At 37.2% G+C, this 23,490-nt stretch overlaps 1 protein-coding gene and 1 non-coding gene across 3 annotated transcripts in view; one reads left to right on the plus strand and one right to left on the minus strand.

Annotated features, from left to right (window-relative positions):
- TMCC1 (transmembrane and coiled-coil domain family 1) overlaps positions 1 to 23,490 on the minus strand; it is a 243,805-nt gene that overhangs the window by 143,614 nt on the left and 76,701 nt on the right. The window lies entirely within an intron of this gene.
- LOC125161352 (U6 spliceosomal RNA) lies at positions 22,650 to 22,753 on the plus strand. Its single transcript, XR_007150567.1, has one exon. It is a non-coding gene; the product is annotated as a U6 spliceosomal RNA (small nuclear RNA).

The following is a 23,490-nucleotide window of genomic DNA, read 5'->3' on the forward strand; positions in this document are numbered from 1 at the left end:
CTTTTGTAATTTAAAATGTGTGTAAGCATGTCTATAGATTAAATTCCTAAAAGTGGAATTATTAGACAAAAGGAATTATACATTGTTAGTTTCAGGTGTATACCATGATTTGATATTTGCATGTATTACAAAATGATCATCACAGCAAGTCCAGTTAAACATGTTACCATAAATTTTTTTCCTTGTGATGACAGCTTTTAAAATCTACTCTTAGCAACTTTCAAATATGCAATACAGTATTTTTAATTATAGTAACCATGTTGTACATTACATCCCCATGATTTATTTGTATCTTTTGGTCCCCTTCACCAATCCCCAACCCCTTACCTCAGGGAACCATCAACTTGTTTGTTATCTATATTCATGAGCTTGGGGTGTTTTTTTGTTTGTTTTTTGCTGTTCCTGTTTTTTGAGTTTCTACATATAAGTGAGATCATACAGTATTTGTCTTTCTCTGACTTATTTCACTTAGCATAATGCCCTCAAGGTCCATCCATGTTGGTGCAAATACCAAGATTTCATTATTTTTTATGGTTGAATAATATTCCATGTATCATACATATTAAATACACAAGTACACATACCACATTTTCTTTATCCATTCAGTCACTGACGGACACTTAGACTGTTTCCGTATCTTGGCTTTTGTTAATTTCAAAAAAAAAAAAAAAAGATGAAACTTTTTGTGACTTGTAATTTGGGGACAAAGAAGACTTTAGAGGGCATATCTATATCAAAGTCCCTCAAATTTCTATCCTAATAAAAGTTTCTCCAGAGGGGAATTAATGGATTAAACATGAAAGACTGAAACACTAACTTTGGCTTTATATTAAAATTAAATAATAAAAGGTAAACATTCACAAAGGCAGAGAGAACTAGAGAGGAGGCAGCAGTAGATAAGAGATGTCAATAAAAATTTGGAAGGTAAAAAAAAAACAAAACAGGTGGTCCGGTAATAAATGACTTAGCTTCCAGCTTTTTTCCAGTTAGGTAAAGGCTTGGCAGGGTAGTGGGTAGTATGGGGAAATCAACAAGAAGCAAGCCAATTTATGCTAAAACTACAGAAAGGTCAGAACTGAACAAAAGTATTAGGGGCTCCTTTAAAAGCCTGGGTGGCTCAGTGGGTTAAAAGTCCAACTTCGGCTCAGGTCATGATCTCACGGTTCACGGGTTTGAGCCCCACGTCGGGCTCTGTACTGACAGCTCAGAGCCTGGAGCCTGCTTAGGATTCTGTGTCTCCCTCTGTCTGCACCCTCCCCTTCTCGCTCTCCCCCCCTCCCCCAAAAAAAAGGGCATAGAGTTGAACCTGGAAAGAGAAGAATTGGTTAAAAGTATTTATAATGAGCAGTCAGATAAGCACATCACTCTTCTAACACACAGGTGATCAGCCCAGAGGTTTACTTTCTGGTGAAACTGAAACAAGGGACCAGAAGGATTCAAACTGATGACAATTTCAGTCCTCTTCCCTGTCTCTCAAAACACACGTAGCCAGGTATATTGCCACTGCCATCATCCACTCACCCTCAAAGGCAAGAGTTTGAAAAATTCCTCTGGAAAAACCAACTGAAGACAAGACCCAAGACACTGACAACTAGAAGAGCTTACAATAAAGTGGGTCTCTGCCAAATTACTTATAGTAAAAACCATCAACCCAAGAAAGCCTTCACAAAGGAGAGCTTCCCAGAGCATTTTAATGCCTCTCTCAAATAAGGAAAAACCATGAATGACTAGACTTTTAAGAAAAGCCTCTATTAAAGAAGACAGAGACTAAAACACCCAGAAAAAAAGAAAACTCCAAAGAGAGGCAATATAGGAAGCAAAAGAAATTATCCTCAGAGACAAAGAAATCTATAAAAGAAGAACAAGATGTAATGGGGGAAAAAGTATTCAGGGGTGCCTGGGTGGCTCAGTTGGTTGAGCACCCAACATCAGCTCAGGTCATGATTTTACAGTTTGTGAGTTTGAGCCCCACATTGGGCTTGCTGTTGTCAGTGCAGAGCCCATTTCGGATCTCCTGTTCCCTTCTCTGTCTCTCCCCTGCTCCTGCTTACACTGGCTCTCTCAAAAATAAATGTTTAAAAATAAATAAATATTAAAAATGTTTTTAATAAAGAAAAAAGAAACAGTATTCACAGAAGAGGAAAAAATACTTAGAAAATAAGATGGGGAAAAAATACTTAATAGAAGGATTAGGAAATAAGTTTTAAAATACTTAATAGAAGGATTAGGAAATAAGTTTTAAGGAAATTTCCCAGAAATCAGAATGTGACAGAAAATAAAGAAAGAAAATGCAAACAAAACCAAGGAATGTAACAGGAGATCCAATTTTCGACCAACAAAAAGAATACAAACTTAAGTTGGGAAAAAGATTAAACAGTGTTAAGTGAACTACAGCTATATGCAATACATGGATCAACTGCAGACACATTATTTTTGCAAAAAAGCAAGTCATACAAGACTCTCTAAACTAATACCATTTTAAAAACCCCAACAAGTACCACTAAACAATAGTTTTGTTTAGTGTCACATACATACATAATTAACTACCTTTTAAAACGTAAAAGTGAATGAAATACAAGATTTTGGACAGTGGGAGAATCACATATAGTTTCAAGAGCATAGTGATGGTAACATTCCCATTTTTAAGTTGTGTAGTCAGTTCATAGGTCATTTGTTTATTATTAGTTTCTTTTTTATATAAGAAAGCAGCACCTTTTTTTTTTTTTAATTTATTTATTTATTTTGAGAAAGAGAGCAGGAAAGGCAGAGAGAGAGGGAAAAAGAGAGAATCCCAAGCAGGCTCTGCACTGTCAGCACAGAGTCTGAGACGGGGCTTGAACTCATGAACCACGAGATCATGACCTGAGCAGAAACCAAGAGTTGGCCACTTAACTGACTGAGCCACCCAGGCACCCCTTAAGTTTTTTTTAGGTATGAATAAAATATTACATAATAATTTTTTAATACAATAAAAATTTTTAAACAAAATCAAGTTTTCCAGTCAGACAAGTGTGTGGCAAGTTAGTGGGAGATATGGGGAAAATACATTTTTGGTTAAGATGGAACAAAAATTAATACAAGATAGTTTTCTAAAACAAGTACTTTCAGATCTTTTTTTGAGTTCTCCAGATCAAAAGGACCCACAACTATCTAGCCCAACAAAAGCCAACAAAACTCACACCAAGAGCATCTTTGTAAAACCCAGGACAATAAAAGCTTTTTAAAATTCTAGAGAAAAAAAAAAAGATGTTATCCAAAGGATCAAGAATCAGTATGGCATCAGATTTTTCAGAGCAATACTAACAACTAAGACACAATGCTTAAAAATTCTATGGGGAAATTATATACAACATAAAATCCCACACCAAGTCAATGAAGTATCATAGTAAATGAAGGATTAAATAAAGGAATTTTGAAATGGGCACAACTTCTAAAAAATGATCTCTTATGCATCCTTTTTCACAAGGTTCCTGGAGAATATGCTCCATGAAAAATAATAAGCCAATCAAGAAGACAACATTAAATCAGAGAAACAGGGAATCTGTTATTGATTAACAGATGAAGGAGTCCCAGGACAAAAGGTGTGCAACAGTCTTTGAAAGCAATCCATTCAAACTGGAGAAGTAAGGGCATCAAGAAAAAGATGAAAACTAGGAAGAATACACAACGTTTCTGAAAGTATCGAGAGGACTTGTAGTTCTTTCAGAATTTGGAAATGACCCAATTACAGCTAGAAAGAACAATCAAAATGGAAGCAATTAACTCCAGGGACAACCAAAAAATTATATAGAAAGGAAAAAAATGTAACCATGTTCTACTTATAAGGTTCAAGTTGTTGGAAGGGAGCAAAATGTGCCACCCTGCAATATGTCTCTTTGGCATGTGGATGATTCTAGGTTGATTATTTTTAAGAATAAGAAGGCTCACAAAGAAATTTTGACTTTCCACCTAAATGCCTGAAAGTATTTAAATAGAGGGCCTGCTCCAGGAAGGAAGCTATCACCTTAGGTAACTACAGTATTATCTGAACTTGGCATGGTAGACAGGGAGGAATTTAGCAAAGTCTGTTAATATTCCTCTCTAAACAATTCCTCCCATTGTTTCTGTATGATCCAGCAAACATTTGTTTACCATTTAATGTTTTTCATTTTCCTGTGAACTGTCTTCTTCTCCCTTGAAGTCTCAGCCCCTACCCACTTCTTAGCTCTACAGGACATATAAGCCTCAACTGCCTAACTGCCCATGAGTCTCATTCTTATGGAACCCATATACATATGTAATTAAATATGATTTTCTGTTAATCTGACTCATGTCAATTTATTTATTTATTTATTTATTTTTAAAGTTTATTTTCAGAGAGACAGAGGAAGCTTGAGCAGGGGAGGAGGAGGAAGAGGAGGAGAGGAGAGAGAGAGAGAGAGAGAGAGAGAGCAAATCCCAAGTAGGCTCTGCACTGTCAGGACAGACAGAGCCTGATGCGGGGCTCAAACCCACAAAACTGAGATCCTCACCTGAGCCGAAATCAAGAGTCAGATGCTTAACTGACTGAGCCACCCAGGTGCCCCTCAATTTAATTCTTATTAACTCCAAAAGAACATTGAAAGAGAAAGGAAAAACATCCCATCCCCTATAGTTTTGGTATAGTTGGCAGGATCTTCACTAGCTGGAAAACTTCTTCCTCCTGAGACTGCTGCAGATGAAGAATCCTGGGATCTCTGACAAAAACCCGCAGAAGGTTAAGATTTCTTACCAGTCAGCCTCCTAGACCTCTGTCCGTGGGGTCTGGCAGAAGTGAAAACAGTGAAAGCCCTTTGTTTCTTTCCTTTCTAAATTTACATTAGGAGAAAATATTTGTGGAAAATACTTGGGCATAATAACTCTAGTACAGTTGGTAATGAATATTCTTGATTTCTTGAAGGATTCTTGAAGGATCCTTGACTGATCCTTCAACTCCCAGAGATGGTCACTGTTTTTGTCTCAGTGGTGTCATTTGTCATAAGGAGTAAAAACCTTTATAAGGTGGTTCTATAAGGTTCTATAAGGTTCTATAAGGTTCTATAGAACCAGTGGTTCTATAAGGATAGAACACAGGCTTATAACCTATAGGGCTGTTCAAGCCGGCCTCAGAGACTGGTGAGTTGACAGTTCTCGCCAGACCATCATCTGTTTAAACAAACTTTGCTGTGGGTCCCCTAAGTAAAAACTAGATGAGGTTTTTCATTTCATCTTGTTATATAAATGTCCTGAAAGTCTGGCTTTGTGACCAATGAGAATATTCTCTCTGGTCTCCTCCATCTGGAAGGTGTACTTGGTGGGGTACACCTTGGGGGCCAACTAGACCAGGGTTTCCAGACTTGAAGTCACAAACAGCACTTTGTCCGGCCATGACAGTTTTCAGGAAAGTTGATCATAAAGAGTTCCAGACCATAAGGAGCCTTTGTCATCTCAACCTTCATTGCTTCATTAGTGCTGGAAAAGTCCTATTCCAGTATTACCTGTCTGGTGTTACAGATTAGAGGGTTTTTGACTAGAAGCATCTCATGTTCCTGTGAGAGACGGGAGATACCGTTTTCACTACACCATCCTTACTGCCTGTGCAAAGAAGGCCTCTGCTCTCTTAGACTATCTTTGAGAGTGAACTTTCTGGACCTTGTGAGCGCTGCATATTTTAAACTCTCTTCAGAGATGCTTCTTGCATATTTGGTTGAGTCATAAGAAGGCTTACTGGTTTGAGTCACTAATAAAATTAATAGATCCTATTCAGCAATGGCCAGATAATCAATCTTTTGAATAGGAAAAAATTTATATTTAACAACTTTTAGAGAGCTCTCATCCTAAACAGCTGTCCTACTGGCACCTGTGGAAAGATCAAATTAAATATTGCATACAAAGATATACAACAGCTTAGCGTTAGGGACTTCTTTTTATAAGATAAATGAATAGAAATTACACCAAAAACTAAAATCTACATCCAGGGGTGCCTGGGTGGCTCAGTTATTTAAGCATCTGACTTCAGCCCAGGTCATGATCTCATGGTTCATGGGTTCTAGCCCTGCCCTTCACCTCCACGCCAGTCAGGCTTCTGTGCTGACAGACAGCTGGAGCCTGGAGCCTGCTTCCGATTCTGTGTCTCCCTCTCTCTCTGCCCCTTCCCTGCTTGTGCTCCATCTCTCTCTCAAAAATAAACAAAGATTTAAAAAAAAATTTTTTTTAATTGACATCCAACATAAATTCCCCCCTTAAAATCCAAAGAATTAAGCGTGGCACCTTCTGGCACACTTGGTAATTTTATGTCTGAGAACTACAGACCCAGAAACTGTAGGTATGTTAAAAAAGGAAAAAAGAAAAAAAGGCAGCAAAATCTTACTAAGATGGTTTTGAGTCCTAACAGCATGGCTTGGCTTTCTGCCTACCCAGGACAGGCCAGGCTATGGATTCTTTCTTTTGGCTATCTGTGGGAGTGACTAGATCTTTAGAAGGTAGTAACCTTTGCATGCTCTTTGAAGATGCCCGCCCCTTAAGTCCATGAAGTTGTTCAGTACTACCAGAAATATTTAGTTTGTCTCAGCTAAAAACTGACAAGATATTTAAAAAGATTTTAAGTAGCTCTATGGTTAAAGTTGCTCAGAAATTAGAAGCTTATATTCAAAGCCTGACAGGAACTTTTTTTTCATTCACCTCCACTAAGCTAAAATAAAACTATGCACCCAAAGGGAAAAGAGCAATTTGTAGATAATGTAATTGGATGTGCAGATCAGCCCCTTGATATCATTTAGGCTGCAACCCAATTCTTTGGGAAAAAAAAAAAATGAGAGCAGCTGTCCTAATCTTACAAATATTTCCAAACCTAAAAACAGCTCTACAGGCGATCCAAAATCCATCAATTCCTTTTTACCAATTCTAAAACCTCCCTTCCCTACTTATCTCAAACTTGTAAATTACTAGCCTCAGTAAACCAAAGTCCTTCTAGGAGGAATTCACCACCTTTCTCCAACTCTTAAAGGTGTAACTCTTGCCCTGTCTTTGAAATGTAAACAATCCAGGAGATATCTAAAACAATGCCCATACTCTCCGAAGAGTAAGGGGAGAGAAAACAAAGAGGTAAAGATGACTTTTAAAAAATACAAACTGCAAAAAGGGCTCTTTTGTCCAAACTTTAGACCACAGACTCCTTAAGATTACTTCCAGGGACAAATACAAATCTTAAACGTATTCTCCACAAGGGCGCCTGGGGGCTCAGTCCGACTTCAGCTCAGGTCATGATTTCACAGTTCATGGGTTCAACCCCCGCCCCACCCACCCTGCCTCGTCAGGCTCTGTGCTGACATCTCAGAGCCTGAAGCCTGCTTCAGATTCTGTGTCTCCCTCTCCGCCCCTCCCCACTCACATGCTTCTCTTTCTCTAAAATAAATAAACATTTAAAATAAAAATTTTTAAGTCTTCTCCACAAACACTAAAAGACTTTACCCATCTGAGCAAGTAAACTTTATTCCAACTGTTACTTATAAACTAGTGAGTTTTATATAGTCTAAAATAAAATCTCTGTGTTTGTCCATATATATATCTATGTAAGTACATTATAGATAGGATATACAGATATTTCCCTACCTCTGGAAGGTATTCCCAAAATTAATTTGCAAAAGAGCTCCATGTAACTGACTTAAAAATAAGCGCTTATATAAATTCACTCTAAACTCTCAGAAGTATAGAAACTAACCCAAATGCTTTCTTTCTAAGTTCATATGATCTGAGAAAACTCTGGTTTAAAAAAAAAAAAAAAAAAAAGGTAGTTTAATTTTCTTGGTTTAATTAATGCAGACATGTCTTTAGGGTTATCAACATTAAGTGTAATATTTTTACTCTACCTAGGTTCACTAATCAAGTTCATGTTATATCTCTTGACAAAATATGTCAATAAGAAAAATGCTTGGGATGATAGCTGCCTTTGTCTAATGTCTCATGAAGTTTTTGTGAATAATGTAATCATCATTACTGGAGCCCCTTGGTGGCTCAGTCAGTTAAGCATCTGACTTCTGTTCAGGTCATGATCTCACGGTTTGTGAGTCCAAGCCCTGAGCCCTGCGTCAGGCTCTGTGCTGACAGCTCAGAGACTGGAGCCTGCTTCAGATTCTGTGTCTCACTCTCTCTCTCTCTGCCCCTCCCTTACTTGCGCTCTGTCCCTGTCTCTCTCAAGAATAAACATTTAACAAATTTTAACAAAACAACTTAAAATATATTTTAAAAACTCATTGTTGAAAGCAAATAATTTAGATAGATATATGTGAGATAGGAATTTTTAGGCAAGCTTCTTAGCAACAACTATATTTTATGGTATATGTACTTAAAAACAGTTTCCAAAATATTTTTGGTAACCTGAAACTTTAGAGTTTTGCTAAGTTAAATGATAGAAATTCACTGAATATCTAGATTATCTCCAAATAAAATTAAATAATGGAACATTAATTACTGAACATAGGTTTATCTTCTTTTACCTTCCTTATTACAGAGAAACTAAAAGATAAATTTGGGTCTGTTAGTATACATTTTGTGCTTTATTGACAATGCAGTATGAAGAAGCATTAAGTTCCTAGAAATTGTGAAATGTATTCATAAATTTGCCAATCTAAAGAATGCTGGTATAACAGTTCATAATTGCTCACTACAGGCATACCCAGAGATACTGTAATCTCAATTCCAGACCATGAATAAAGTGAACACCTCAATAAAGTGAATCAAAGGAATTTTCTGGTTTCCCAGATATAAAATTTATGTTTACACATATTGTAACTTATTGAGGCACCTGGGTGGCTCAGTTGATTAAGCGGCCAACTCTTGATCCCAGCTCAGGTTGTGATCTCGTGGTTTGTGGGATTAAGCCCTGCGTCAAGCTCTGCACTGACAGTGCAGAGTCTGCTTGGGATTCTCTCCCTCTCTCAAAAGTAAACAAGCAAGCTTAAAAAAAGGCTTTTTTGAGGGGAGGGTGCCAAGGTGGCTCAAAACGCGATCTTGCAGATCTTGAGTGTTAGCCCCACATTGGGCTCTGTGCTGGTGGTGCAGAGCTTGCTTCGGATTCTTTCTCTCTGCCCCTTCCCCACTTGCCCCCCCCCCTCTCTCTGAGAATAAATACACTTAAAAAAAAAAAGTTAAAAAAAATACTATAGCTTATTAAGTGTTCAAAAGCATTTTATCTTAAAAAAAACAATGTACATAACTTAATTTAAAAATACTTTATCGCTAAACTCTGTTAACCATCATCTGAACTTGCAGTGAGTTGTAATCTTTTTGCTGCTAGAGGCTCTTGTCTCAATGTTGATGGCTGCTGACTGATCTTGGTGGCTGTGGCAATTTCTTAAAAGTAGACAACAGTTTGTCACAACTGACTCTTCCTTTCATGAACCATTTCTCTGTAGCATGTGACACTATTTGATAGCATTTTACCCACAGCAGAACTTCTGTCCTTGGTTGTCATTTCAACAATCTTCACAGCATCTCCACCAAGAAACTACTTTCTTTGCTCATCCATAAGCAGCAATTCTTCATCTGTTCAAGTTTGATCATGAGATTCCAGCAATTCCGTCACATCTTCAGGCTCCACTTCTAATTCTGGTTCTCTTGCTATTTCCACCACAGCTGCAGTTACTTCCTCCCCTCAAGTCTTGAATCCCTCAGAGTCACCAATGAGGGTTGTATTCAATTTCTTCCAAACTCCTGTTCATGTTAATGTTTTGACCTCTTCCCATGAATCACGAATGTCCTTAATGGCATCTAGAATGGTGAATCTTTTCCAGAAGGCTTTCAATTTACTTTGCCTTGATCCATCAGAGGATGGATCTCTATGGCAGCTACAGCCTTATGAAATGTATTTCTTAAACAGTAAGTCTTGAAATCAAAATGACTGATCCGTGGACTGCAGAATGGATGGATGCCATGTTACCAGGCAAAAAAACAATATTAATCTTGCTGTACATCTCCATCAGAGTTCTTGAGTGACCAGGTACACTGTCAATGAGCAGTAATATTTTAAAAGAAATCTTCTTTTCTGAGCAGTAGGTCTCAACAGTGGGCTTAAAATATTCAGTAAACCATGTTATAAACAGATGTGCTGTCATCCAGGCTTTGGTGTTCCATTTCTAAAGCACAGGAAGGATAGACATAGTATTCTTAAGGGCTCTAGAATTTTCAAATAGGAAAGGAGCACTGGCTTCAACTTAAAAGTCACCAACTGCATTAGGTCCTACCAAGAAAGTCAGTCTTTGAAGCACTTTTGATGCTTTGAAGCCAGGCATTGACTTCTCTCTAGTTACGAGAGTCCTAGATGGCATCTTCTTCCAATATAAGGCTGTTTCATGTACACTGGAAATTTATAGTTTAGTGCAGCCATCTTCATTAACTATCTGAGCTAGAACTCCTGGATAACTTGTTGTAGCTTGGACTTGGTACTTAACACTTTAATACTGTAGAGACAGCTTCTTTCTTTAACCCTTATGAACCAACCTTTGCTAGCTTCAAACTTTTCTTCTGCAGCTTCTTCATTTCTCACAGCCTTCACAGAACTGAAGAGAGACAGGGCCATGATCTGGACTAGGTCCTGCCTTACAGGAATGATCTTCTACCTAGACCACTAAAATTTTCTCCATATCAGCAATAAGACGGTTTCATTTTCTTATCATTTGTGTGTTTGCTGTAGTAGTACTTTTAATTTCCTTCAAGAACTCCTCCTTTGCATTCACAACTTGGCTAATTGGTGCAAGAGACCTAGATTTCATTCTACCTTGACTCTTGACAAACCTTCCTCACTAAGCTGAGTCACTTCTAGCTTCGGATTTCAAGTGAGAGATGTGTGACTCCCTCTTTAGCTTCAACACTTAGAGGCCATTGAAGGGTCATTAATTGGCCTCATTTCATTAATGTTGTGTCTCAGAGAATAGGAAGGCCCGAGGAGAGGGAGAAAGACCAGGGATCTGCTGGTCAATGGAGGAATTAGAACACCCACATTACTCTGGCTTATATGAGCATGATTTATGGTGCTTCAAAACATCAAAGATCACTAATCACAGATCACCATAACAAATATAGTAATAATTAAAAAGTTTGAAATATTGTGAGAATTACCAAAACATGACACAGAGACATGAAGTGAGCAAATGTTGGAGAAATGGGGTTGATACATTTGCTGAACACAATTCAATTCATTTAAAAAAAAAAAAAAAAAAGCAGTATCTGCAAAGTATAATAAAGCAAAGCACAAAAAAATGAGGTATGCCTATACTTATTTTACTGGAAATTAAAATTTCTAAGGGCTAAGAATTCTAATTAATGTATGTAGTTAAAGCTACTAAAAATAATAAAGGAAACAAGTCTATATACAAGGAAAGTAGCATGTGTTTTCAAGAAAAGGTATGAAATATGGAGGTACTTTTAAGGGAAAGAAAGAAAATTTGTCCTACAGTAAAACTAGTTATGAGACAGGAAATTATAAAATATGAATGTAAAAAACAAAGTTGTAGGTTTGTAGAAAAGGAATATTTGAAGAGAAATTTTAATGAGAGGTCAAGCTGGTTAAAATTAAAATGAATTTATTTAACAATGAGTTTTATATCAAAAGTATACTGGTGTGAAATCAGAATTTGATTTTTCTCTTATAAAAGGACAAAGTTGGGGTGCCAGGGTGGCTCAGTCGATTAAGTGTCCAACTCTTGATTTCAGCTCAGGTCATGATCTCATGGGCTCAAGCCCTGCATGGGGCCCTGCAATGACAGCATGGAACCTGCTTGGAATTCTCCCTCTCCTTCTCTCTCTGCCCCTCCCCCGACTTGCACACACACATGCACCTGTGCTCTCTCTCAAAAATAAATAAAAAAATTTTAAAAAGGGCAAAGTTTTCTTGGTCTGCTCTCAATAACAAGAAATTATAAAGGGATTTTCTTTACCCTTAAAGTAATCTGCCCACTAGAAAACAGAATTCCTGTGTTTTATCAAAATATTGCCCTATGCTTCATGTTGCTTAATCAGTTTTTGATTACTTAAGAAAACTGAATATTATATATTCTCAATATTAAAAGGGTTAAGTGTTTCCTTTATGCAGCCAGTGAACTTTCTATATTTGCCTGCTAAGTCTTAATTGCCACTTGGATAAATAGATAACTATGTACTGTTCCATAGTGACCCATTTTTAAAGTTTTTTGATATCTTTTGACAAAGTTCCCCCAAATCAAGGAACCTCAAAATAGCTTTGGAAGAGCTCAAAATAGCTTTGGAATTTTTCAAAGGGCCCCTGAAAAACAAATGCAAAAAAATAGCATCTTTTTTTATAAGGAGAGAGAGAACAAATTAGGCTTATTTGAGGGTGCCTGTATGGCACAGTCAATTGAGCATCTGACTCTTGAGTTCAGTTCAGGTCATGATCTCACAGTCATGAGATTGAAACCCCACCCCTACCCCTACCCCACTCTGAGCATGGAGGCTGCTTGCAATTCTCTTCCTGCCCCTTCCTCCCCCACTTGAAGGTGTGCAGGCGTGCACACTCTCTGTCAAAAAATAGAAATTAAAAAAATTTTAATTAAAAAAATTTTTTAATAAACTAGGCTTATTTGATGTTATTACATGGGAAGCATTTGTCAAGTAAGTGATGATAAATCTTATATTGTATGGGTAAATATTATTAATAGAAGTGTTCTAAAAACTATATAAAATTTCTAAAATCCTGATATGTCCTGGTATACTATTATCAATCATAATTCTAGTTATTATCTTAAAATGTTGTATGTCACAGAAAAAACCAATTTCCTTGTCAACTCCATTGTAATAAACTCTAATCAGGTCGTTAACCACTGACATTTTTAAGTCTTTTATCATTTACATAGTTATGTTTTTACTCAGATACTTTTACAAAAGTGTTCCGGAAAAATGCTTTATATTCAAGGAGATTCATGGAAAAGACTCTAGAACACAGGTTTCTGATAACTTGAAGATCATAAAATTGGACTGAGTAAAAATTTCCAGGACTATCAGGAAAACTGGATTCAAGCAAAAGAATTAGTTATATGGGACTAAATAAACGGAGGAGAATAACTATAATTTTTATAACTTTTTGTTTGAATATTGTTGGCTCTTTATTCTTGTTTCCCAGATATAAGGAAACCTTTCCTCTGAAGCCAAATATAAACTTACAGCAATTAGGTAAATTATATCTTTATAAGCATGTTTGAGACATTTATATATTTCTCTGTACCTGATCGCTCCAGAATTTAGAAACTCTCAGTGAATATTCTTTTTATGGCAATATATTTATTTGCTTAATTTCAATAAGAATCTGTTCTCCTTATAACAAAAGACAATTGTAAACACTGGTTATATTACCAAAACTTTGATTGGAATGTCGTATTTGAGAGAAAGATGCAGACTCAGATATGACCAGACAGCTTTAAGGAACCAAGGAGGACTATAGACACAATAAAGCCCTTTGGAAAAACTGGCCTGGTACCTTGCTTACAAGGTTCCTAGCAGCCTTCCCAGGTGAATAAAAAAAGGTCACTTCCTGGAAGGTACAGGAACCTCAACATGTTTTGGGGACATTGAAAAGCGAGGAATTATATTGTAGGCAAGGTCTAATGGCAAGTATTTGGCTTGGTTTCTTAGCCTTTGGAGGCTGTTAAAAGTCCAATCTGAAGTTCCCTTTATACACAGTTTCACCAAAGCAGATTTAAAAGAGTCTATAAGGGGGGGGGGGTGGCAGGGAAGGGGGCACAGCGCCTGGGTGGCTCAATCGGTTGGACAGCCGACTTCAGCTTAGGTCATGATCTCGTGGTCCATGAGCTCAAGCCCCGTGTCGGGCTCTGTGCTGACAGCTGAGAGCCTGGAGCCTGCTTCGGATTCTGTGTACCCCGTCTCTACCTCTCCCCGACTCATGCTCTGTGTCACTGTGTCTCTCAAAAATAAATGTTAAATTTTTTTTTTTTTAAAGAAAAAAAGAGTCTATATGGGGTACCTGGGTGGCTCAGTTGGTTAAGCATCCAACTTTTGATACTGGTTCAGGTCCTGATCTTGCAGTCATAAGATCCAGCCCTGTGTCAGGCTCCACACTCTGATTCCCTCTCCCTCTGTCCCTCCCCGCTCTCTCAAACATTTAAAAAATTAGTAATAAAATATAAGAGCCTATATGATCAATTGCTATTCTTGCTGCATTTATGCAAATAACCAGGCCAATTTACTAAAACTAGACTTATTTTGCAAACAAATTACTTTTAACTTGGCTATCTTTGGTAGAAATGAGAGTGGTTATAGAGAGAAAAAAATGTTTCAATAGCACACCTTTGTGGATATTAGATTCTAATACTGTTCATTCTAAATTGACTAGATCTTGAATTCTTCTAGTTTCTCCAATGTCTGGCTACAACTCTCCAAACTAATGTTTTTAATTTTTCTCTGACCCTTCTGAGTTAGAATCATTGAAAACTAAAACTGCCCTTCCTAAAGTCTTCCAAACTGAACAACTTGATGTAAACCTCAGAGAATTCACCCTAATAATTCATGTTTAGACAATCTTTGTATATGTTGCTATACCGGCCACTGACAAAGTTTGCCTGAAGACACAATGACATAATTAGAGACATTCAAACTATAAAAGATGCTTCAACCCTGACATCTAGAAATCTTCTCAACTGATTATCCTCAAAACTTACAAATTGGCTGATAATTGTTCCAATCATTAACTATTGTTCTTCTTTTCTTCCTATAGAAATGTCTTATTAAGTACCTGATTGCAGGTATAACACAAGCCTACCTCTGGAAGTCTACCTGCATTACTACCTCTTGAAATGAGTTTAACTGAACTTACCTATTGTCAAGACTGTGACTGATCCACTGAGATGAAACTATCTACCAAGTCAATTTCAGGACTGTAGGGGAGCACAATCTGCTACACCAAAATGTGTCTCTCTAGCATGTGAATGATTCTAGGCTGATTATTTTTAAGAATCAGAAGGCTCATGGGCTCAGTCAGTTAAGCATCCAACTCTTGGTGTTGGCTCAGGTCATGATCTAACAGTTCTTGAGTTCAAGCCCCACAGCGGGTTCTGTGCTACAGCGTGGAGCCTGCGTGGGATTTCTCTCTCCCTCTCTCTCTGCCCCTCACCGGGGCTTGCTCTCTCTTTCTTTCAAAAAATACACAAACAAAAAAAAGGAATCAGAAGGGTTACAAAGAAACTTTGACCTTCCCCCTAAATGCCTAAAAGAATTTAGATAGAGAACCTGCTCCAAGAAGGGAGCTATCACCACAGCTAACTATAGTATAACTTGAACTTGGGAGTGGCAGACAGAAAGGAACTTTGCAAAGTCTGTTAAAATTCCTCTCTATGCAAAAAAAAAAAAAAAAAGAAAAGAAAGAAAGAAAAGAAAAGGGGGCGCCTGGGTGGCTCAGTCAGTTAAGCTCCGACTTCGGCTCAGGTCACGATCTCGCGGTCCGTGAGTTCGAGCCCCGCGTCGGGCTCTGTGCTGACTGCTCAGAGCCTGGAGCCTGTTTCAGATTCTGTGTCTCCCTCTCTCTCTCTGACCCTCCCCTGTTCATGCTCTGTCTCTCTCTGTCTCAAAAATAAATAAACGTTTAAAAAAAAAATTCCTCTCTATGCCCCACTGTTTCTGTATGATCCAGCAAACATTTGTTTACCAAACATTCACTCTTTTTCATCTTCCTAGGAAGATTCCTTTCATCTTTCCTTTGAAGTCTCAGCCCCATACCCAACTTCTCTTTAGCTCTGGATAGCATATAAGCCTCAACTGCCTGACTTCCTGTGGGTCTCATATTCTTATGGAGCCCCATAGTTAGGTAATCAAATATGATTTTCTCCTATTAATCTGCCTTATACCAAAAGGACCTCAAAGGACAGAGGAAAAAATTTCCATCCCCCAACCTTGTAAAAATATTTACATTGGCATATGTAAACAGTATCAAAATTTAACTAAAATTTTAATAAAATGTGGACAGAGAGAAAAGAACTTAATCATCATCTTCTTATAGGCAATCAACAGATACTATCTACAAGAGAAAAAAAAAGACATAAGCATGCTATTTAGAAAATATTGAAATAAATTCCAGGATAAAAATGATTGCCTGAGGGAAAAAAAGAAATAGAATATAGAGTTCTGGTTATTAGAACCCTGTAGTGGTTTTTTTTTAATGTTTTATGTGATAAACATAAAGGTTAAAATAAAGTTTCCCTGTGTTACATACGGTGAAGAAAACATTTGTTTTTGAGAACTCTGAAAATCTGAAAAATGGTAGTATATCAGTCTACGGAAACCCCTTCACAAAAAATTTAAGCAGATTTATAGGCAAGTAGAATGTTTTATAGTTCTAATTACATTGAAAAGCAAAGAGATGACTTCTAAATTCTTGGTTTCAACAATTCTCTGAAAGACTAAGGACAAAGAAACATATCTGAAATAATATTAATTTCTTAATTTCATTTGTTCCTGTAGCTTACTGTTGGTCTAAGGTCACAATTCAGTCTTCCTTTGTGAAAATGCTTTTCAGAGTTTCCAGCTATAATTTCAAAAGCAGTACTAGGACAATACAGAATTGTAAAGCTACAGACAATGAATGATAAGAGAAATAAACTAATGGGAAGAAAAAAATCACAAGGGTTCTAATCTTTAAGGAGAGAGAAAGTCTCTCTTTTTCCTTAAGAAAAATAGACTTAAAACATTCAATCAAAAAGAATGGCTTTGACATTTTCACACTTAGCATATGATATTGTGATCTGTAATATTTTGTGGTCTTCTATCCACAGTTCTTGGCTAATAGATCCCAAAACTCTTGGAATTTCCTGCATATTAACAGCAAAGGGAGCATCTTTTGTTATAATATTCGGTCTTTTGTCCTTAGATCCTGAAATAGCTTCAGAGCATAAAGGTGAAAGGAGTGTTGTATTACTCATAACAACATCCTCACCCTGTTCAACCACACCTGATTTTTTTTTAAGTTTATTTTTGAGAGAGAGAGAGAGAGAACGAACAAACGAACTCGGGAGGGGCAGAGAGAGAGGGGAGAGAGAATCCCAAGCAGGCTCTGCGCTGTCAGCGTGGAGCCCAACATGGGACTCGAACCCATAGTGAGATGATGACCTGAGCCGAAATCAAGAGTCAGATGCGTAACCAACTGAGCCAGCCAGGCGCCCATCAACCATACCTGATTTTATGTTAAGGAGGTGTCTTGTGGAATGCCTCCACTTAACTTAGGATGGGAGCTGGTTGCCAGAGGAACCAACCATGTGCTCAGACTTGGAACTTTCAGCCCCACACTCCCTCATCTCCAAGGAGTAAGGAGGGCTTGGAGATTGTGATCTGATCAACCATATCTATATAATCAAGCTTCCACAAAAATCCCTAACCCATGGGGTTCTGAGAATTTCTAGGTTGGTGAACACATGGGAAGTCCTGGGATATGCCCTTAAACTGTGGGATATGAAGCTAACTTCTCAGATAGGGTCATTATTGCATTAAACTGTAGGACACCCAGCAGATACTGCAGAGAAGTGCTTGGTATGGGGGGAAAAAACCCACACATCTGTTAATCAGAAGTGAAGTGTACTGTGTACTATAGTAAAGAAGAGACATACAGGAGTGTCTTTTCTTTATATAAAACATCAATTGCTTTTGCAAAGATTTTTTTTTCTTTTTGCCAGTTTCAATGGCAGCTATTTTTTTTTAACCTAATTATTAGGTAAATCCCACTAAAAAAGGAAAAAATAACTATTTGGTTAAACCGCATATTTGGTAAACTTAGTCTGTATGTGACAAAGTGTGACTCATCTAAATAAGAAAACTGTTTATTCAATTGATTTTATTTAGTAAAATACTAGAACTACAAATCCTTATAATGATGAAAACAAGAAGCAAAAGTCAAGCTTGTCTTGGATTTCTGTACCAATCCAAAAATCTCTGCACCCAAATGCAACAAAAGATAATGACATAGAAGTAGGAGCAAAAAAATTTTTTAAAAAAAGGATATACATCCCAAACCAGTATGTAGACCAAAGGCAAGTAATTTATACTATGGCCTAAATTCTCCTGAGCTATAATCAGATCATAAAACCTTTATTCCCATTCTCACAAAGCTAAACTTCTAACAACAGAAAATAGCCTGGATTCCATCTTTCTACCAAGAAACTCAAGCAAGATCACCTTATTTGCAAAGGCCCTCTGGAGGAACATTCCTAAGAAGAATATATTAACCTCACGAGTATTTATCTGTTTAAACTTAATTTGATTCAATGTTTGGTATAACTCATCACAAATCTCGTAAAGACAATTTGTGACACCCAAGGAATATGGAAAATGGAAAGAAATTTATCAAAGAAATATTTCCACTAATAAACAATCAGCTGCAATAACAAAATGGGTAGACTGTTTTCTTCAGCTGTTCTGCATTTTTGTAGCAGACAACAGTTCCAAGCAGTATAAAACGTAGACACTGTTCTTTAACCCAGAAGAATGTATAGTTGTGTCCTGCACAATCTACAATCGTTTGAAAACAAGTTAAATGTTGTTGGAAAACCTCCAGTGAGCTAAAGCCAGAAAACAATGTTTAAGATATTCTACTTCTACACTAAAAGATGGTGGTTATTTGTGTATTTGCATAGCTGCTTAACATATGAGGCTTTTATTAATAAACCAAGTGTATGCTCCCTAAGATTGTATCATATTCTAATAAGCTTCTATTTCACTAAAATTGTAGAAAACATCTCCCAAAGAAGATCCCACAGGCCATCCAATGGCCTTTCATTTTGTGTCTTTTATACTTTAAAAAAAAAAGTGCTACTAAGATGGAAATCTTCTCAACAAATGCAGGATTAGAAATTTAAAAAAAAATCTCAAGTTCTAATGATGCTAGACACTCTTAGATGCATTGAAGCACAAGGGCTTCTGACTCTCTGTGAGCCATGACACAGAACAGGGTAGTACATCAACCAGGAAAGAAGAAAATCACCACCACAACAAAGAAACTTAAGTAGGTGCTCTGTAGCACTATAGTCACATCCACAATACTCAAATCAAGTACAGTGAAAAAGCTGTAAGCTTATTGCTGGCTTATCTTTGCTAGCTGGATTTCACAAAACCATCCCCTCACCATAAAGAAAAAAGAAAAAGGGCAGATGGATGCTAAAGTTTTGTTTTGAAGGCAATACAATTTTGAGCTTAAAAAAGTGAAGCTACTCAATTACATCGCAGAACAAATTATTCTTTAAAAAAAATTTTTTTTTAATGTTTACTTATTTTTGAGAGAGAGACAGAGCACAGTGGGGAAGGGTCAGAGAAAGAGGGAGACACAGAATCCAAAGCAGGCTCCAGGCTCCAAGCTGTCAGCCCAGAGCCAGACATAGGGCTCAAACTCACCAACCGTGAGATCATGACCTGAGCTGAATTTGGACGCCTAACCGACTGAGCCACCCAGGCGCCCCCAAAATTACTTATTCTTAGTGAAACAGTACTTATAGATTTATTTTAGTAACTTACAGATTTTAGAGGGACTGTGATACTATACACTTTAAAATAATGGTTCATCCTTAACTTGCTTTCATGTTTTCTCCCTGCCTCTCTCCTTTTATTTGGTATACTAAAGCAGAGTAAAACTCTGTTGATAAAGTTCATTGTTGGAATTCCTTACTTACAGATTTATTCTCCTATATAGTCAGGATATTACAAGAAAACTTAAAACTTTTTCCTATGTGGAGATAGCTTGTGAAGCAGAAACCATAAAAAATTTTTTTTAAGTTTATTTATTTCGAGAGAGAGAAAGAGAGAGAGAGAAATGGAGAGAGCACAAGCGGGGTAGGGGCAGAGAGAGGGAGAAAGAGAATCTCAAGCAGGCTCCAGGCTCCAAGCTATCAGGACAGAGCTTAGCACTCATAAATCATGAGATCAAGACCTGAGCCAAAATCAAGAGTTGGAAGCTTAACTGAGTGAGCCACCCAAGCACCCCAGAAATCATCAAATTAAAAAAAAAATTTTAATGTTTATTTATTTTTGAGAGAGAGATAGAGCGTGAGCAGGGGAGGGACAGAGAGAGAGGGAGACACAGAATCCGAAGCAGGCTCCAGGCCCTGAGCTGTCAGCACAGAGCCTGACACGGGGCCCAAACTCACGGACTGCGAGATCATGACCTGAGCCAAAGTAGGACGCTCAACCGACTGAGCCACCCAGGCGCCCCTATCTCATCCTTTTAATTTAATTTTTATATTATATGATGTATGTAATTTATAGAAACAATTTTATTTGTACAATTTAAAACATAAAAAGATTGGAGACATGCTAAAGGTGTGGGTGGGCAAAATAATTTGGAAGCCACTCACTACTCTTGACAGTTAATGGCCTTTCTTTTATTATTTTTTTTTAACATTAGGTCATGGAATTACCATTTGCACCAACACGAATAGACCCAGTGGATATTATGCTAAGTGAAATAAGACTGACAGAAAGACAAATACCATATGATTTTAATTCTATGTAGAATCTAAAAAACAAAACAAACAAAACAGCAACTGGTTCACAGATACAGAAAACAAACTATAGGCTACCAGAGGGGAAGGGGTTGAGGGTAGGCAAACCAGATGAAGGGGATTAAGAGGTACAATCCCCTCTATAGGGCTATAGGGAATATAGCCAATAATATTATAGTAACTCTGCATGATGACAGATGGTAACTAGACTTATTATAGGGATCATTTCATTATGTATGAAAATATCAAACCTCTATGATGTGCATCTAAAACTAATAGGATATCATATGTCAATTATACTTCAATAAAAACAAAAGAATTAGTCCCATAACCTGGCTGGTAATTAAAAATAAGACGGTGGAATTATATTAGGAATAACCAAGAAAACCGTGTTTAAAACACACTGCAGGCAGTAAGAAGCATTGGTGTAATGCAGAACAATTGGCATGTTATTTCAACTAACATACTTTCAGCAATACCAGAAGGTATCAGCAGAGGGCCTTTAGAAATCATAAATAAAGCCTTCTAGTGACATCTTTCTCAAGTAAGCCAGGAAATTAATTAATTCCCTGCTACTGATACTTGCTAAAAAGATTTATGTTCAAATTAAATTTTCAACATCTGATTAAGACTCTGGCTCAGAAATCAAATATGAGAATTTCTCTCCAACTAAAAAAATTCACATCCAAACCAGGAAAGCAATATCCAAATGTCAAATATTGCTTTCAAGATTGCAACTCTGCACTGTAGAATGAAATTTTTCTAACAGCCTCAATGAAAGTGCTAATACTACTTTTAAAAAATATAGGGGCACCTGGGTGGCTCAGTCGGTTAAGTGCCTACTTCAGCTCAGGTCATGATCTTGCAGTCTGTGGGATCAAGCCCTGTGGCAAGCTCTGGAGCCTTCTGTGTTTCCCTCTCTCTCTGTCCCTCCCCTGCTCGCCTTGTCCCTCTCTCTCAAAAATAAATACAAAAAAAATTTTTTTTTAGGGGCACCTCGGTGGCTCAGTCAGTTGAGCATCCGTCCAACTTCGGCTCAGGTCATGATCTCACAGTTAGTGGGTTTGAGCTCTGCGTCAGGCTCCGTGCTGACAGCTCAGAGCCTGGAGCCTGCTTCAGATTCTGTGTCTCCCTCTCTCTGTCTGCCCCTCCCCTGTTTGCACTCTCTCTCTCTCTTTCTCTCTCTCTAAAATAAACAAACATTAAAAAAAATTTTAATTTTTTTAATCTATGTGAAATATAGAAACATCATAACATAAATATGTTAGAGAAACAACATTTTCTATCTTACCATCCTAAAAAGAAATAAATGGCTAACAACAACTACAATAACTTTTTCTTCTTAGGCCCCTACAGACCCAGACCACTCCTCTGTCATCACATCTGATTTCCTGGGAGATAATTTATTGCAATCCCAGAGACTTCTTCTACCTTAGTAAGCTGAATTTTGAGCTAGAAATTCTTTTTTTTTTTTTTAAGACAACACCTCTTTGGATTTCAAGTATCACCAGACATTAAAGAAAACACCTTATGAAAAAGAACTGAGCACTGATTAAAAAACAAATGTACCTGAAGATCTAAGTATAATAAATGACTGGATTTTTTAAAATGTCACAAAAATACAGCCATACATTAAATAATACTACAAATATAAAATAAGACAAATTAGGTGCTGAAGGTAGGAAATATTAAGTGACATTCTCCACCCTTAATACTGTATTAAAAGAAGATATAATTTGAAAGCATTTTACTCTTAAAAGCAAATATTTTAGAAACAGATAAGTTTTTCAAAAAAGTGTTCTTTTCTAACATTCTCAAAATTACTAAGCATCTGTATTTTTAAAGCACTATCTATAAAAATTTCAATTGTGCTGAATTAAATTCTACGAATTTCACCAAATGAAAATTTAAGTTATGAAAAAAAGTCACATTGTAAAAAGGAAAAACAATTTCAAAATGGAGTTGTGTACATTGAAAGAACAGAACAGCACCTTAGAATTAGGGAAGTGATACCTCAGCTCTAGTCCCTGCTAAATACATATCTGGATATTGTGTTCTGCACACCACCATTTAAGAATACAGAAGAACTGGAATCAAGAGCTGATGGACCAATATGACTAAATATTCCAAATTATGATGTGCAAGAACAGCCCCATGCTTGCTTCAGCAGCATATATACAAAAGTGGAACAATACAAGTGATTAGCATGGCCCATGCACAAGGATGACATTGAAATTTGTGAAGCATTCCCTATTTGTCATGGACCTCTGAGGTCCTTAGTGAATTGCTGAAACCACATATTTAGATTTGTGACTGTCAAGAATTTACTTGATATGTAGTTTTCCAATGGAGCCCAGGAAGACTCCAAATTCATCTAGCATCCCAAGAATCCCCATAATCTCATACCTAGGAAGTACTTTTAAGCCATTCTTTTAGGCCAACCTTCTTCTTGAACTTATCTACTCTAGGCTTATATGTGATTATTCTTGGCAAGACCCACAACAACAGAGTAGTGGTCAAAGCATGACTTTTGGAGCTACGCATGGTTCTGACATCCAGTAAATTTCTAACCAATTGTGTGAACTTGGTAAGTCACTTCAACCTCAATCTTCTGTTTTCCTCACTTATAAAACAGAGACAGTAATATTTCACAGTACAGTGTTTATAGTAAAGATTCATTATTGCATTCTAGCATTTAGAATGCCTGGATCAATAAATATTTGTTGAATTAAGAAATAGAAAGAGAGCCTGCATGGCTCATTAGGTTAAAAGTCCGACTCTTGATTTCGGCTCAGGTCATGATCTCTGGGTTCATGAGTTTGAGTCCCATGTTGGGCTCTGCACTGACAGCATGGAGCCTGCTCAGGATTCTTGCCACCCCCCCGCCCCCCGCAAAATAAATAAATAAGCATTTAAAAAAGAAAGAAAGAAAAAAAATATCCCAAAGACTAGAGATTATTAGCCTAGAGAAGGGATTATTCAGAAACACACATTA

The sequence above is a fragment of the Prionailurus viverrinus genome, chromosome A2 (genome assembly GCF_022837055.1).
Source record: "Prionailurus viverrinus isolate Anna chromosome A2, UM_Priviv_1.0, whole genome shotgun sequence".
Taxonomy (NCBI): domain Eukaryota; kingdom Metazoa; phylum Chordata; class Mammalia; order Carnivora; family Felidae; genus Prionailurus; species Prionailurus viverrinus.